The sequence below is a fragment of the Solanum verrucosum genome, unplaced genomic scaffold (genome assembly GCF_900185275.1).
Source record: "Solanum verrucosum unplaced genomic scaffold, falcon-dt-bn FXZP01000196.1, whole genome shotgun sequence".
Classification (NCBI taxonomy): Eukaryota; Viridiplantae; Streptophyta; class Magnoliopsida; order Solanales; family Solanaceae; genus Solanum; species Solanum verrucosum.
Window position 1 is genome coordinate 3,957,748 of NW_026020420.1, and position 15,157 is coordinate 3,972,904.

General features: G+C 37.9%; 1 protein-coding gene and 1 pseudogene across 2 annotated transcripts in view; one reads left to right on the top strand and one right to left on the bottom strand.

The window, feature by feature from the left end:
• The first annotated feature begins 2,619 nt into the window (after positions 1–2,619).
• On the top strand, positions 2,620–4,055 carry LOC125806960 (premnaspirodiene oxygenase-like; annotated as a pseudogene).
• LOC125807037 (protein SLOW GREEN 1, chloroplastic-like) overlaps positions 3,836–15,157 on the bottom strand; it is a 31,635-nt gene continuing 20,313 nt past the window's right edge. For both annotated transcript variants that reach the window (XR_007441634.1, XR_007441633.1), the window contains exon 3: positions 3,836–3,876. The gene's annotated coding sequence lies outside the window, so the exon portion shown is untranslated. The remainder of the gene's footprint in view (positions 3,877–15,157) is intronic.

Genomic DNA, 15,157 nt, shown 5'->3' on the forward strand with positions numbered 1-15,157 from the left:
GGTCAAGAACAAAAATCTAACTAACAAAGGAATGCACACGAGTGTACAAAGAACTAACTAAAGTAATCTATAAGCTAACTACACCTAACTGAACCCCCATAAGCCCAGAAGGTACACTCGTGCGCAAGTTAAATAAAAACCTGAACGGACCCTCATAAGCCCGACGAGTACACATAATAACTATAACTAAAGAGAATTGCATATGAGAACCCAAGAATGGAGAACACGAACCAGAACCTCAACCCCAATTAGTAGAATCTGACAGTACGGAGGTCGGACTTCGAACCGGATGCTCACCAGAAGTACCTAAGTAACCAATCACAAGTATCAAGTATATGAGGCCGGGACTCTAACCGGATGCTCTGTATAGGTATCTGGGCAATAGAGGCCGAAACTCTAACCGGATGCTCTATATAAGTATCTGGGCAATAGAGGCCAGAACTCTAACCGAATGCTCTATATAAGTATCTGGGTAATAGAGGCCGGACCTTAAACCGGATACTCTATAAAGGTGCCAATATAGCTGCTGAAAGAGTCCTAATCGATCCACACTCATAAATGTCCGTGGATCGCCGTCCACACCTAGCCAATCAATGAAAGTCCTTGGAACCGAATCGAAAATCAAATTCAAATCGCGAAGCAGAACTAGTGTCGCTGACGTAACTCTTGAAGCTGTAACATCGGGGAAATAAGGATAACTATCATCGGAGCAAACGTATCGCCTACCTAAGGCCCAAACTATCAGACTCAATTCTGCTACACCAGTCTACAGGGATCTAAGTCTGCCGAGCGACGTCGGGACAAAACTACGGCCTATCGGATCCAAATCATGTATTTCTAAGGCAAGCCCTAGTCAAACCTAAACTAAGGCCCAAATGCTTCAACAAATAATAAATTAAGCATGCAAGCACTCCACATAGCGAGGAGGGTCAATTAATAATACAAAGCATGCTCACAGTTACCCGATAATTCTCGAAATAGGCCGAAAACATGATTTTCAAACACTTATGCATGATTCAATTACTATCAACCCAAATCCCAACTAATCAACATGCATTCACACTCTCAAGCTCAATCTAAGAGAGGGAAACCGTAGCCTACCTGTAGGCCGATTAGACGCGCTCCAAAATTATTTCTCTAGAGCTTTCCCTTTCCGAACGTCCTCAAAACGCTGCCCCGCTATCAAAAATAGAGTCATAACGTAATTACGGTTGTTTAGACACTAAAATCACAATAAACGGAGACGGACCAATTTCGGGGTCAAAATGGAGAAAGTGGGACCCGCGCTGGAAATTCTGGAATTAACCCCAAAAATGGGTCCTAACCAGTTCCCCCAAATCATGTCCCAAAATGGGACACAATTCGGGGCTCGGGAACAACACAATATCAACATGCAACTAAAACCCAAATTTTCTCAAAAATTAGAAATGGGACAGCAGTTGAATCAGTGTATTTACCAGAAATTGGAGGTCTACAGTGAAATGCGACAACACCACGACGTTCTCCTCGAAAAACCACTCAAGATAGCCCCAAGAATCACCAAAATCGGATTTAAAATGACTGAAATATCAAGTCTCAAAAATTCCCAAAATCAAGTTCACAAAAAGGGTGTGGCAGCAGGTATTTTACAAAAATTACCTCAAACGGGGACCCCAAATCACTATCCGAGCTCACCATCGCGTTGTCCTTGAAAAATCTCACAACTTTGCCTTTTGAATCACCCAAATCGATTGAGAGATGAGAGAGTTATGAGGGTTTGAAGTTTGGGAAAGTTGGCTGATATATCTGCAATTATAGCAGATATTTCTGCAATTTTCCAAAAACTAAAAACTCCGACAGGGTGTTCCGAACTCGTTCGAAACCCCGTGCATGCAAACGAGATATGCAAACATACCAAATTCGATATTCCAGACTCAACGGCGTAGTCAAAATTTCCATCAAAGGTCATTTCGATAAAAAGTGGGTCCCACTTCCAAAAGTCATTTTAAGTCAAAACCCACAAAAGGGCTCGGAAAGTTATCGAAAACTTCCAGACACAAAAGAAGGGTCAATCTAGACCAAACTTGACATTCTGGAGCTAACCGCGCTGATGGAATTTTCATCTGAGCGCGTTTTCCAAGAATGTTGACCAAAGTCAACCTTATGCCAAATTTCAAAGGCTAAAATGCCTAATGATCCAAACTCACATCGAAGACCTCGATACTCGTGCCAACTATGCTACTAGCCTAATTTGGCCATTCCGAAGCTGATGGAATCGTCAGAATTCTATTTCGAGGTCGTCTTCTTGAACTTTTGATCGAAAAGGATCGTTCAAGGTTTATAAGCTCCAAAACACAAAAACTCGCACCAAGACCAAACTAACGACCAGGTGACCGAACTGTCAGTCCCAACAAGTCATAAATGACTTGGGGTCGCTACAGGAACGTTCTAAGCGATATACAGAAGGCAAGACACAGAAATGACCTGGAGGGTCATTACAAAAAATCAAGAAACTTTAACAAGAAACTTCCTCCAGGACCATGGAAATTGCCTTTTTTAGGAAGTGTCCATCACTTGGCATTAGAAGGTGGACTTCCTCATCATGCACTCACAAACTTGGGGTAAAAATATGGACCTTTCATGCATCTTAAACTAGGCGAAATTTCAACCATCGTAATTTCTTCTATGGATATGGCGCGAGAGGTTCTGAAAACTCATGACCTTGCTTTTGCATCGAAGCCTAAATTAGTAACCACCGACATGATATTTTACAAGAGTACGGACATCGCGTTTAGTCCTTATGGAGATTACTGGAGAGAGATGCGCAAAATATGTGTCTTGGAACTTTTCACTGCCAAGAACATACGGTTGTTTAGTTCCATCAGGAGAGAAGAGGCTTCAAGCCTCGTGCAATTCATCTGATCATCAACACGTGGAGAGCTAATAAACATTACAAAACGGATTTCATGGTACCAAAGCTCAAATACATGCAAAGTTGCATTTGGGGAATTGTTTAAAGATCAAGAGAAATTCATTGGATTAGTGAGGAATTTGGTGGAAGTGATTGGTGGATTTGTTGTAGCTGACATTTTCCCTTCAATTAAGATCCTTCATGTGCTAAGTGGAGTTTGGAGAAAAATCTTGAAAGTTCACAAAAAATTTGATGCTATTGCTGAGGATGTTATCAATGAGCACAAAAAGAATATTGCAAGTGGTAAAAAGGGAGCATTTGGAGGTGAACATTTAGTTGATGTTCTACTAAGATTAATGGAGAGTGGGGAACTTAAAATTTCAATCACCAATGACAACATCAAAGCAATTATAATTGTAAGTATTCTTACTTTTATAGGAAATCTTTCAAATTTATACACATATTATACATTCGCCAACTATTTTTAGTTTAAGCAGTTGGATGGACGTGCAACTATTCATGTTAATTCTTCTTTGATTAATAATGAATTTAGGACTTGTTCTCTGGGGGGACAGAAACTTCAGCAACAACAACAATATGGGCCATGACAGAAATGATGAGAAACCCAAGTGTATTAGCAAAGGCACAAGCTGAGGTAAGAGAAGCATTCAAAGGAAAAGAAACTTTCGATGAGGATGTTATTGAGGAATTGAAATACCTAAAACAAGTTGTTAAAGAAACCTTGAGACTTCATCCTCCACTCCCTCTCTTAATCCCCAGAGAATGTAGGGAAGAAACAATCATCAATGCTTACACTATCCCTTTAAAAACAAGAGTCATTGTTAATGTTTATGCGATGGGTAGGGACCCAAACTATTGGGAAGACGTGGAAAGCTTTATCCCTGAGAGATTCGAGCAGAGCTCAGTGGATTTTATGGGGAATAACTTTGAGTATCTTCCTTTTGGTTCCGGAAGGAGAATGTGTCCTGGGATGTCATTTGGTTTGATCAATGTTTACCTTCCACTAGCTAATTTGTTATATCATTTTGATTGGAGATTACCTGGTGGTTTGAAGCCTGAGGATGTGGACATGACTGAGTTTTCTGGAATAACTGCAGCAAGAAAGAGCGTGTTTTATTTGATTGCCACTCGTTATTTGATATAGTAGTCAGGGTGTTTTATGTATTTAATGATATTTGTGTCATCTTGTTTCAAGCTTGTAGGTATATAGCAGCTTGCCTATACTTCTGTAGTATAACAGAAGGGATTTACCACTCTGCTATCTTATGTTCAAACTCAGCAAAACTATGTACTACAAAGCTAAACAACTAATATTTTATATATTTAAGCATGAAAAGACCTTTAGTAACCTGAAGAAATCTAATCATAGCTGATATAGAGTATATATGTATCTTTTCATGGTGAAATTTGGGGGTGTTAATAGTGATTGGGACGTAATTAGGGAGTGCGAGAAGACTTAAATATATCACTGAACTTAAAAAAATGGTTCACAAATGCAACTCGTTAAAGGAGATGATTGGGGTGGGGGCTGATAAGTAATGAAGGGTTTAAATAATGTCACGTGATGAAATCTAGTTCTTTGTTAATGGCACAAATGTATCATAGCCATAGCATAAATAAACCCAAATATTAACAAATGACACGACTGAGCCATTTGTTAGAATCTAATTAGAAATTAAACATCATAAGCCATTTGTTAGCATCTAGTAGAAAGTAAACATCATGAACCTTCACCAATGACAACATTAAAGCAATTTTGGTTGTAAGTATTCTTACTCTTATAATTAGAGACTCAAATATACCATCGAATTTTGAGAAAAAAAGACTCATCTATGCAATTCGTTAAAAGTTTGACTCATCTTTGTCATTTCCTTATGAAAAAAGACTCATCCAAGTCATTATTTGTTAACTGAAATAGCATATATGACTCAAACACATAGATGAGCCTTTCTGCAAGATTGATGGCATATTTGAACCTAATCCCTTTTTAAAAATTATTTAATTAATGAAGTGACCGGATCATAATTGACCACATGTAAAAAAAAATGGTTTTACAAAACCAAAACTGTTTTCAGTTAATAAATAAAGGCATGGATGAGATTTTTCTCTAACAGAAATGGCATAGATGAGTCAAACTTCTAACGGATGTCATAGATGAGTTTTTTCTCAAAGTTCGATGATATATTTAAGACACTTTCAATGAAGATATTATTGAGGACTTGAAATACCTAAAACAAGTTGTTAAAGAATCCTTCAAACTTCATCCTCCAGACCCTCTCTTAGTCCCTAGAGATGCAGAGAAGAAACAAACATCAATGGTTACACTATTCCACTAGCTAAACTGTTGTATCATTTTGATTGGAAATTACCTGATGGTTTGAAGCCTGAGAATTTGGACATGACTAAGTATGCTGGAATAAATGCATCAAGAAAGAGTGAACTCTACTTGATTGCCACTCCTTATTATCCTTCTCAAGAATGATAGTTGATACAACTGTCAGGGTATTTATACACGTGCATTGTAAATATGTCATGTGTAAGTAGTATATATAATATAAATTATATTAAAGGTGTAATGTATTCAATAACAAAACTTGTTTAAAAATACAAGCTAAAATTGATGAACACACATCCTATTGAATTATTTGTTGGACGATAAATATATTATATATATCATATGAAACTGCAAGTTTGCATTTTGATGTGATAATAGATGCAAACATATAATATATTTATATGCTAAATAATATTACTAAAAATAATGTATGATTAACTCTAATTTGGAGATAAATAATATAATAGATGCAAACATGAATAATTATATGAAGTAACAGAGTAAAATAAACATAAACATTTACCTCATAAATTTGGAGTTTTCCTCTACTATTTCTTTCAATGGTCGAGTTATACATATTGTTTGATTTATAAAAGCTGATTATTGAGAAGAATATAATGAATGAGATAATATAATTCAATATCAATTTAACAGTGATTAATGAATTTCTTAACGGTTCACTTGGATCATTTCTGCGGATGGAGAAACATGTAAACAAAGAAAACCAATAGTTATCCGGTGAAAAGTCATTATTTATTCCTCCGTTTCATATAAGTGAATCATTTTTCTTTTTACACGTATATTAAGAAATCATAAATAAAAAGATAATTTTACTAATTTATCCCTTAAAAAAACTTCTTGAGATTGATAAAAAAAATAGTTTCATAAAGAATTAATGGCAAAAGTACTATTTATGGAATATTGATCTCCCAATAATTACAAGATCTCAATAATCTTTATTGTTGAAAAAATAAGCTAACCGTGAAAGTTTTAAATTTCAATGATAAAAGCAAATTTAACACAAATATTAAATGTTATCTCGAAATGAGACTTGGGATGCTTTCAACTTTTGTTTGTATTATCACTTATATTAATATCAAAAAACCCTTTCATTTCCTGGATGAATGAATTAGTAAATTAAACAATTCATTGTAACTTACGACTGAAATTGATCATTTGATTGACTTTCTAATATATAATTTACAATCCAAAAAATAATTAAAATATTACTATTTAGTAATAATTAATTAAATAAATATTTAATTTGGTGAAAAAGTAAAATGGTAATCCATTATATACATATACATATATATAATTTGTATCATCTTGTTTCAAGCTTGTATGTATATATCAGCTTGCCTATACTTGTTTAGCATATTCATCTATTGTATGTACTTTGAATTTTGTGTATTAATAATACTCCATCGGCCTGTTTTACTTGTTCAATTTTAATTTTTTTACTTGTCATTTTTGACAAATTGAAATATTTTTTTTACCTATTATACCCTCAATTTATTTAGAGAGTTAATTTTTTTGAAAAAGGTATAACCTCTTTAATGAGTAAATTGATTTTGAACTTCTATCAATTAATGAATATGAGTAAAATGTGTAACATCCGACAATTTAAAATAAATATGAAGAAGCTTGAAATTGGAAGTAGTCAATTTTGGAAAAAATCAGAATTTGGAAATTTGGCTAAATTCAAAATCTGGAAATTTGGATAAGTGTGGAAATCAGTGAGTTTTTGGCCAACTTTGAGCAGTCATAACTCCTAGCTCAGGATGAGCCAGGAGTAGTTCCAGCTATGTTTGGAAATCCCTTGGAACGATCTTTCCAACGTCACCGAGTTTGCTCGATTCCGAGTTCGTATGAGCGAGTTATGCCCTTTGAAAGTTGGGCAGTTGGCAGGGAGTCCGTCTGGAAATTTAAGGGCATTTTGGTCTTTTCACAAATCATTTCTTTTGAGGTTATATTGTTGTGTTAGGCTGATTGTGGATCATTTTTGTTCCATTTTAAAAGAGTAAGAGTTAGGGTTCTTGAGGGTGAAGAAGAGAAGAAGGAGAAAAAGAAGAGAAGCAGAAGAGGAGATCAAGGAGTTTCCGTCAAAGATCACCGTGGAAATCTTCGAGGGTGATCCCTATCAAGAAATGTGAGTTCTTTGTGTGGGTTGATCCTTTCCCCCACACACCAAGCTCATTTTATGATTTGAGAAAATATTGGATTTGTTGTTGAAGTTGTTAGTTGTTGTTGATGTTGTTAGTTGTGTTGTGGAAGTTATTGTTGGTTGTGGGACATGATTTGGTTGTGTTCTTGAGTTGAATTTCTTGTATGTTGAGGGATTTTATGATCCTTAGTGTTGGTTGGTTCATACCCCCACACACCAACTTGTTTTTAATTCCAAGAAAAGATTTATTTTGGTTGTTGAAGTTGTTGGTTGTGTTGTTGAAGTTCTTGCTGATTTGGGACAGGATTTGGTTGTGTTTTTGAGTGAAATTCACTGTATGTTGAGGGGTTTATGACCTCAAGTGTTTGGGAAAAGAACCTTTGAAGTTAAGAGGGTTTAGAGTTGGCAACATGAAGGAGAAAATGCAGGCTGCTTTCAGGAAACAAGTCTGCGTTGCAGCTGTGTTCCCTCTGTGAACAAAATCTGTTATGTTTTCAGAATTTAATTTCAAAATTCTTCTTAAGTTTAGTTGTCCTAAATTATTCCTAATCATCATAGGGTCCTTCCAAACACAAATCATTATCCTTGAATTCATAATCCAATTCAAGGAGAGTTAGTTCCAAGTCAAGTAAAGTTAGAAGTCAAGTGATGTTAAGAGTTAAGCTTAGAAGTGAAGTAAGTCAAAGCAAGTTTTCAAAGTTGTTCAAGAGTCTTTAGTGAATGTTTTAGCTTCATTTTTTTAAGACTCGAGTTTCAAGTCAAGTCAAAAGTATTGAGTTTCAAGTCAAGTCAAAAGTTAAGAGTTTCATGTTAAGTTAAGAGTTTCACATCAAGCCAAGAGTTCAAGTAAAGTAAAGAGTTTAAAGTTGAGTTTATTTCTCAAAGTTATTAGGGAACTATGTATTCCCAAAGAAGTTTTAAAGAAATGTCTTTACATTTAAACAAGGTTGGAAACTGAGATTTCCAAAGAGCCTTCAGGCTAGTTTTTGAGTAATTATCTCATATCAGCAGGAATAAATATGTTTTAAAAACGTAAGAGCCAGTACATTTTTTGGAGTAGTATCGAGCACCGAATTGAGGGAGCGTTCAAAGAACCCACAGCCCCCATAGAACCATGTTAGCCACCATGGGTAGAAAAGGATCATACTTTTTAGAAGAATCCTTTTCAGATTAGACTAGTGGATCCATTAGGCAGTTCAGGTCTTATACCTTTGGTCGGGTATAAGATGCTCTGGCAGCGTGAGGTCGATCGTTGTATCATCACTATAGCTCTTATGTGATGGTTGTCGGTTAGAGAAACTCCCACAGCAGTTATTGTATTTTTATACACATAAATTATTGTATTTTATATACATCAGTTCATTTGTATTTCTATATACATCTCAGGCTTATTGTATCCTTGTATACACACAGAGTTTACAAGCATGTTTTAAACAGTCTTTCTTTATATCACACTTGTTTTAAATTGCCTTATATTGAAAGAAGTCAGTCAGGTTGAGTTGAGTTGAGCAAGGTAAATTTTTCAGTTTCTTCCAAATTTCCTTCTAGCCTATGTCGCTTAGTTTTCCAGCTCGCATACTAGTACATTCCATGTACTGATGCCAGTTGGCCTGCATCATCTTATGATGCAGATACAAGTACCCCGGATCAGCATCCTGCACGTCGTTGATCCAGCTGAGCACTCCAGAGTCAGTGGTGAGCCTCCTTGCATTCCGGAGGACTCAATTATTTTGTGTTCTTAGTTTTTGTTTTATTAAGATATTGTGGGGTCTGTCCCAACATCCATCTCAGTATTTTAGAGGCTTCATAGACAGACAATCAGTCAGTTAGTTTTGAGTCTCTCATCTATGTATATATGTAAATATTCTATTTGAGATTCGAGTTGCCTTTATGGCCATATTTTATAAGTTAAGTTGTTTTGTAATATTGCATTGCATTGAGTTATTCTGTTGGGTTAGGTTTCCGTTGAGTTAAGAAAGTCAGGCCAAGGGTTCGCTTGGGGCCAAAAATGGTCTCCGGGTGCCGGTCCCGCCCAGGGTGTAGGCTCGGGGCGTGACAAACTTTGTATCAGAGCACATAGTTCAAGAGTCCTAGGGAGTCTATGAAGCCGTGTCTGTAGAGTCCTAGTTATCGGTGTGAAGCGCGCCACATCTATAATTGGGAGGCTACAACATTTAGGAAGATTTCTCACTTCTTTCACACTCAACTAGTGCGTTAGAGTTTATCTCTAAAGAGTTTCTTTCTAATTCATGCCTGCGCGTGTTTCAGATATTCATGCCTCCACGAAGAGTTGGCAGAGGGCGTCTTTCTAGACGTTATGTTGATGAGCAAGAGTTACCTTATGCCCCGGGAGTGCAAAATCAAGGGGAAGTTTCTAATGCCGAGTTCAGAGAGGCAATTAGAATTCTGAGTCAAGCTATAACTAATCAAATTGGTCAGCAAAGAGGAGCTCGATATGAAAGAGCTGACACTTCAAGGATTCGTGAGTTCTTGGGGATGAATCCTCCGAGTTTCATGGGTTCGAGTACTACTGAGGATCCAGAGAACTTCATTGAGGAGTTGAAGAAGATTTTTGATTTGATGCATGTGGTAGATATTGAGCGGGTTGAGCTAGCTGCGTATCAATTGAAGGATGTTGCTAGAACTTGGTTCGACCAGTGGAAAGGGGGCAGAGTTGAGAATGCACCACCTGCGAGTTGGGCCTGTTTTGAGGAAGCTTTCTTGGGGCATTTCTTTCCTCGAGAATTGAGAGAGGCCAAGGTACGTGAGTTCCTCACACTTAAGCAGGAGTCCTTGAGTGTTCATGAGTATAGTTTGAAGTTCACACAATTATCCCGCTATGCTCCGGAGATGGTTGTGGACATGAGGAATATAATGAGTTTGTTTGTTGTTGGGCTGTCTCGATTGTCGAGCAAGGAAGGTAGGGCTGCAATGCTTATCGGGGACATGGACATATCAAGGTTGATAGTCTACGTGCAGCAGGTTGAGGATGAGAAGTTGAGGGACAGAGAAGAGTTCAGAAATAAGAGAGCTAAGATCGGGAACGAGTCCGAGCAGCAGAGAGGTAATTCAAACCGTTTCTTCTTTCAGCAAAGGCAAAAGGGACCTGCTCCATCATCTGCTAGAGCACCTGCACCCAGATACAGATGTGAATGATGGCCAGAATTCGAAGGACTTCAAGGCTAGACCAGCGCAATCTTCGGGTAGTGTGGCGCAAGGGAGTAGTAAGCCTCTTGCTTGCGCCAAGTGTGGTAGAAACCACTCAGGTATTTGTCGAGAGGGCTCCATTGGTTGTTTCAAGTGTGGTCAGAATGGACATTTCATGCGAGAGTGTCCAAAGAATAGGCAGGGTAATGGGGGCAATAAAGCACAGTCTTCTTCAGTTGTTCCCCCAGACAGGACGGCACCTAGAGGAGCTACTTCTAGTACCAGTGGAGGAGCAAACCGCCTTTATGCAATCAACAGTCGCCATGAGCAAGAGAATTCTCCAAATGTTGTCACTGGTATGATCAAGGTCTTCATTTTTTATGTGTATGCTTTGCTAGATCCAGGAGCAAGTTTATCTTTTGTAACTCCTTATGTTGCAAATAAGTTTGAGGTTCTTCCTGAAGGACTTTGTGAACCTTTTTGTGTTTCTACACCTGTTGGGGAATCTATTCTAGCAGAAAGAGTCTATCGTGATTGTCCTGTTTCCATCAGTCACAAGAGCACCATAGTTGATTTGGTTGAGTTAGACATGGTAGATTTCGATGTTATTCTAGGTATGGATTGGCTTCATGTTTGTTATGCATCAATAGATTGTAGAACTCGAGCAGTCAAGTTTCAGTTTCCAAATGAGCCAGTCATAAAGTGGAGTAGCAGTTCAGCAGTGCCTAAGGGTCATTTTATTTCGTACCTTAAGGCAAAAAAGTTAGTTTCGAAGGGTTGTATCTATCACTTAGTCCGAGTTCATGACTCTAGTGTTGAGATACCTCATTTCCAGTCAGTTCCTATAGTAAGAGAGTTTCCAGAAGTTTTTCCTATGATCTACCCGGAATTCCTCCTGAGAGAGAAATAGATTTCGGCATAGATCTCATTCCAGATACTCGTCCTATCTCTATTCTGCCATATAGAATGGCACCAGCAGAGTTGAAAGAGTTAAAAGAGCAGTTGAAAGATCTCCTAGATAAGGGTTTCATTCAACCAAGTGTCTCGCCTTAGGGCACTCCGGTCTTGTTTGTGAAAAAGAAAGATGGTTCCCTTAGAATGTGTATAGACTACCGTCAGTTGAATAAAGTTACCATCAAGAACAAGTACCCTCTTCTGAGGATTGATGATCTTTTCGATCAGCTTCAGGGTGCCACTTGTTTTTCAAAGATTGACCTCCGATCAGGCTATCATCAGTTAAGGGTAAGGGAATGTGATATCCCAAAGACAGCTTTCAGAACCAGGTACGGTCATTATGAGTTTTTGGTCATGTCCTTTGGTTTGACCAATGCACCGGCAGCGTTCATGGACTTGATAAATAGAGTTTTCAAACCTTATTTAGATACGTTTGTTATCGTCTTCATTGATGACATACTAGTCTATTCAAGGAATGAAGAAGATCATGCTAGTCACCTCAGAACAGTTCTTCAGACTTTGAAAGACAAGGAGTTGTATGCCAAGTTCTCTAAGTGTGAGATTTGGCTTAAGTCTGTGGCGTTTCTAGGCCACATTGTGTCCAATGATGGAATTAAAGTTGATACTCGGAAAATTGAGGCATTGCAGAATTGGCCTAGACCCACATCTCCAACTGAAATTAGGAGTTTCTTGGGTTTGGCTGGCTATTATAGAAGGTTTGTTGAAGGGTTCTCGACTATTGCATCTCCTTTGACCAAGTTGACTCAGAAGACAGTAAAATTTCAATGGTCTGAAGCTTGTGAGAAAAACTTTCAGGAATTGAAAAAGAGATTGACTACAACTCCAGTTTTGACGCTACTAGAAGATACTCAAGGTTTTGTGGTGTATTGTGATGCATCTAGAGTTGGTTTGGGTTGTGTCTTAATGCAGAATGGCAAAGTTATAGCTTATGCATCCAAACAGTTGAAGGTTCATGAGAAGAACTACCCAACCCATGACTTAGAGCTAGCTGCTGTAGTATTTGCTTTGAAGATATGGCATCATTACTTATATGGTGTGCATGTTAACATATTCACTGATCACAAGAGCCTTCAATACGTGCTTACTCAGAGAGAGCTTAATCTCAGACAGAAGAGGTGGTTAGAGTTACTCAAGGATTATGACCTGAGTATTCTTTACCACCCAGGTAAGGCTAATGTTATTGCTGATTCTTTGAGTAGGTTGTCTATGGGTAGCACCGCCCATATTGAAGAAGGAAGGAAAGAGTTAGCAAAAGATGTGCACAGACTGGCATGCCTGGGAGTCAGATTTACAGATTTTGCAGAAGGAGGAATAGCGGTGATGAGCAAGGCCGAGTCATCGTTAATGTCAGAAGTGAAAAAGAAGCAAGATCAAGATCCCATTGTAACATCCGACAATTTGAAGTGGCTTTGAAGAAGCTTGAAATTTGGAAATAGTCATTTTTGGAAAAAAATTTAAAATCTGGAAATTTGGCTGTCCAGAATCTGGAAAATTTGGCCAAGTTCAAAAATCTGGAAATTTGGCTAAGTGTGGAAATCAGTGAGTTTTTGGCCAACTTTGAGCAGTCATAACTCCTAGCTCAGGATGATCCAGGAGTAGTTCCAGTTATGTTTAGAAAGCCCTTGGAACGATCTTTCCAACGCTACCGAGTTTACTCGATTCCGAGTTCGTATGAGCGAGTTATGCCCTTTGAAAGTTGGGCAGTTGGCAGGGAGTCCGTTCCGGAAATTTAAGGGCATTTTGGTCTTTTCACAAATCAATTGTTTTGGTTATATTAAAGTGTTAGACTGATTTTAGATCAGTTTGTCTCATTTTTTTTAAAGAGTAAAGAGCTAGGGCTTGGGAGAGAAGAGAGAAAGAAGAGAAGGAAGAGGAGAAAGAGAAGAGCAATCAAGGAGATCATCGTGGATTTTTCGTCGGGGGTGATCCCTATCAAGGTATGTGAGTTCTTTAGTGTGGGTTGATCCTTTCCCCCACACACCAAGCTCATTTTATGATTTGAGAAAAGATTGGATTTGTTGTTGAAGTTGTTGAAGTTGTTAGTTGTTGTTGATGTTGTTAGTTGTGTTGTGGAAGTTATTGTTGGTTGTGGGACATGATTTGGTTGTGTTCTTGAGCTGAAACCTATTGTATATTGAGGGATTTTATGATCCTTAGTGTTGGTTGGTTCATACCCCCACACACCAACTCGTTTTTAATTCCAAGAAAAGATCTATTTTGGTTGTTGAAGTTGTTGGTTGTGTTGTTGAAGTTCTGGCTGATTTGGGACAGATTTGGTTGTGTTTTGAGTGGAATCCACTGTAGGTTGAGGGGTTTATGACCCCAAGTGTTTGGGAAATGAACCTTTGAAGTTAAGAGGGTTAGAGTTGGCAACATGAAGGAGAAAATGCAGGCTGTTTTCAGGGAAACAAGTTTGCATTGCGGCTGTGTTTCCTCTGCGAACAAAATCTGCCCTGTTTTCAGAATTTAAATTCGTAATTCCTCTTAAGTTTAGCTGTCCAAAAATGTTCCTAAACATCATGGGGTCCTTCCAAACACAAATCATTACCCTTGAATTCATAATTCCAATTTAAGGAGAGTAAAGTTAGAAGTCAAGTGAAGTTAGTTTCCAAGTCAAGTTGAGTTAGAAGTCAAGTGAAATTAGAAGTCAAGCTTAGAAGTTAAGAAGTTAGTTCAAGCAAGTCCTCCAAGCTTTTCAAGTTATAGAACGATTTAACTTCATTCTAAGGCTCAAGTTGCAAGTCAAGTAAAGAGTAAAGAGTCAAGAGTTTAAAGTTGAGTTCATTTCTCAAAGTTATTAGGGAACTATGTATTCCCAAAGAAGTTTTAAAGAAATGTCTTTACATTTAAACAAGGTTGGAAACTGAGATTTCCAAAATGCCTTCGGGCTAGTTTTTGAGTAATTATCTCATATCAGCAGGAATAAATATGTTTTCAAAACATAAGAGCCAGTACATTTTTGGGAGTAGTATCGAGCACCGAATTGGGGGAGCGTTCAAAGAACCCACAGCCCCCATAGAACCATGTTAGCCACCATGGGTAGAAAAGAATCCTTTTCATATTAGACTAGTGGATCCATTAGGCAATTCAGGTCTTATACCTTTGGCCGGGTATAAGATGCTCTGGCAGCGTGAGGTCGATCGTTGTATCATCACTATAGCTCTTATGTGATGGTTGTCGGTTAGAGAAGCTCCCACAACAGTTATTGTATTTTCATACACAGAGATTATTGTATTTTTATATACATCAGTTCATTGTATTTCTATATACATTTCAGGCTTATTGTATCTTTGTATACATACAGAGTTTATAGCATGTTTTAAACAGTCTTTCTTTATATCGCACTTGTTTTAAATTGCCTTATATTAAAAGAAGTCAGTCAGGTTGAGTTGAGTTGAGCTAGGTAAGATATTTAGTTTCTTCCAGATTTCCTTCTAGCCTTTGTTGCTTAGTTTTCCAGCTCGCATACTCGTACATTCCATGTACTGATGCCAGTTGGCCTGCATCGTTTGATGATGCAGATTCAGGTACCCCGGATCAGCATCCTGCACGTCGTTGATCCAGCTGAGCACTCCAGAGTCAGTGGTGAGCCTCCTTGCATTCCGGATGACTCAATTATTTTGTG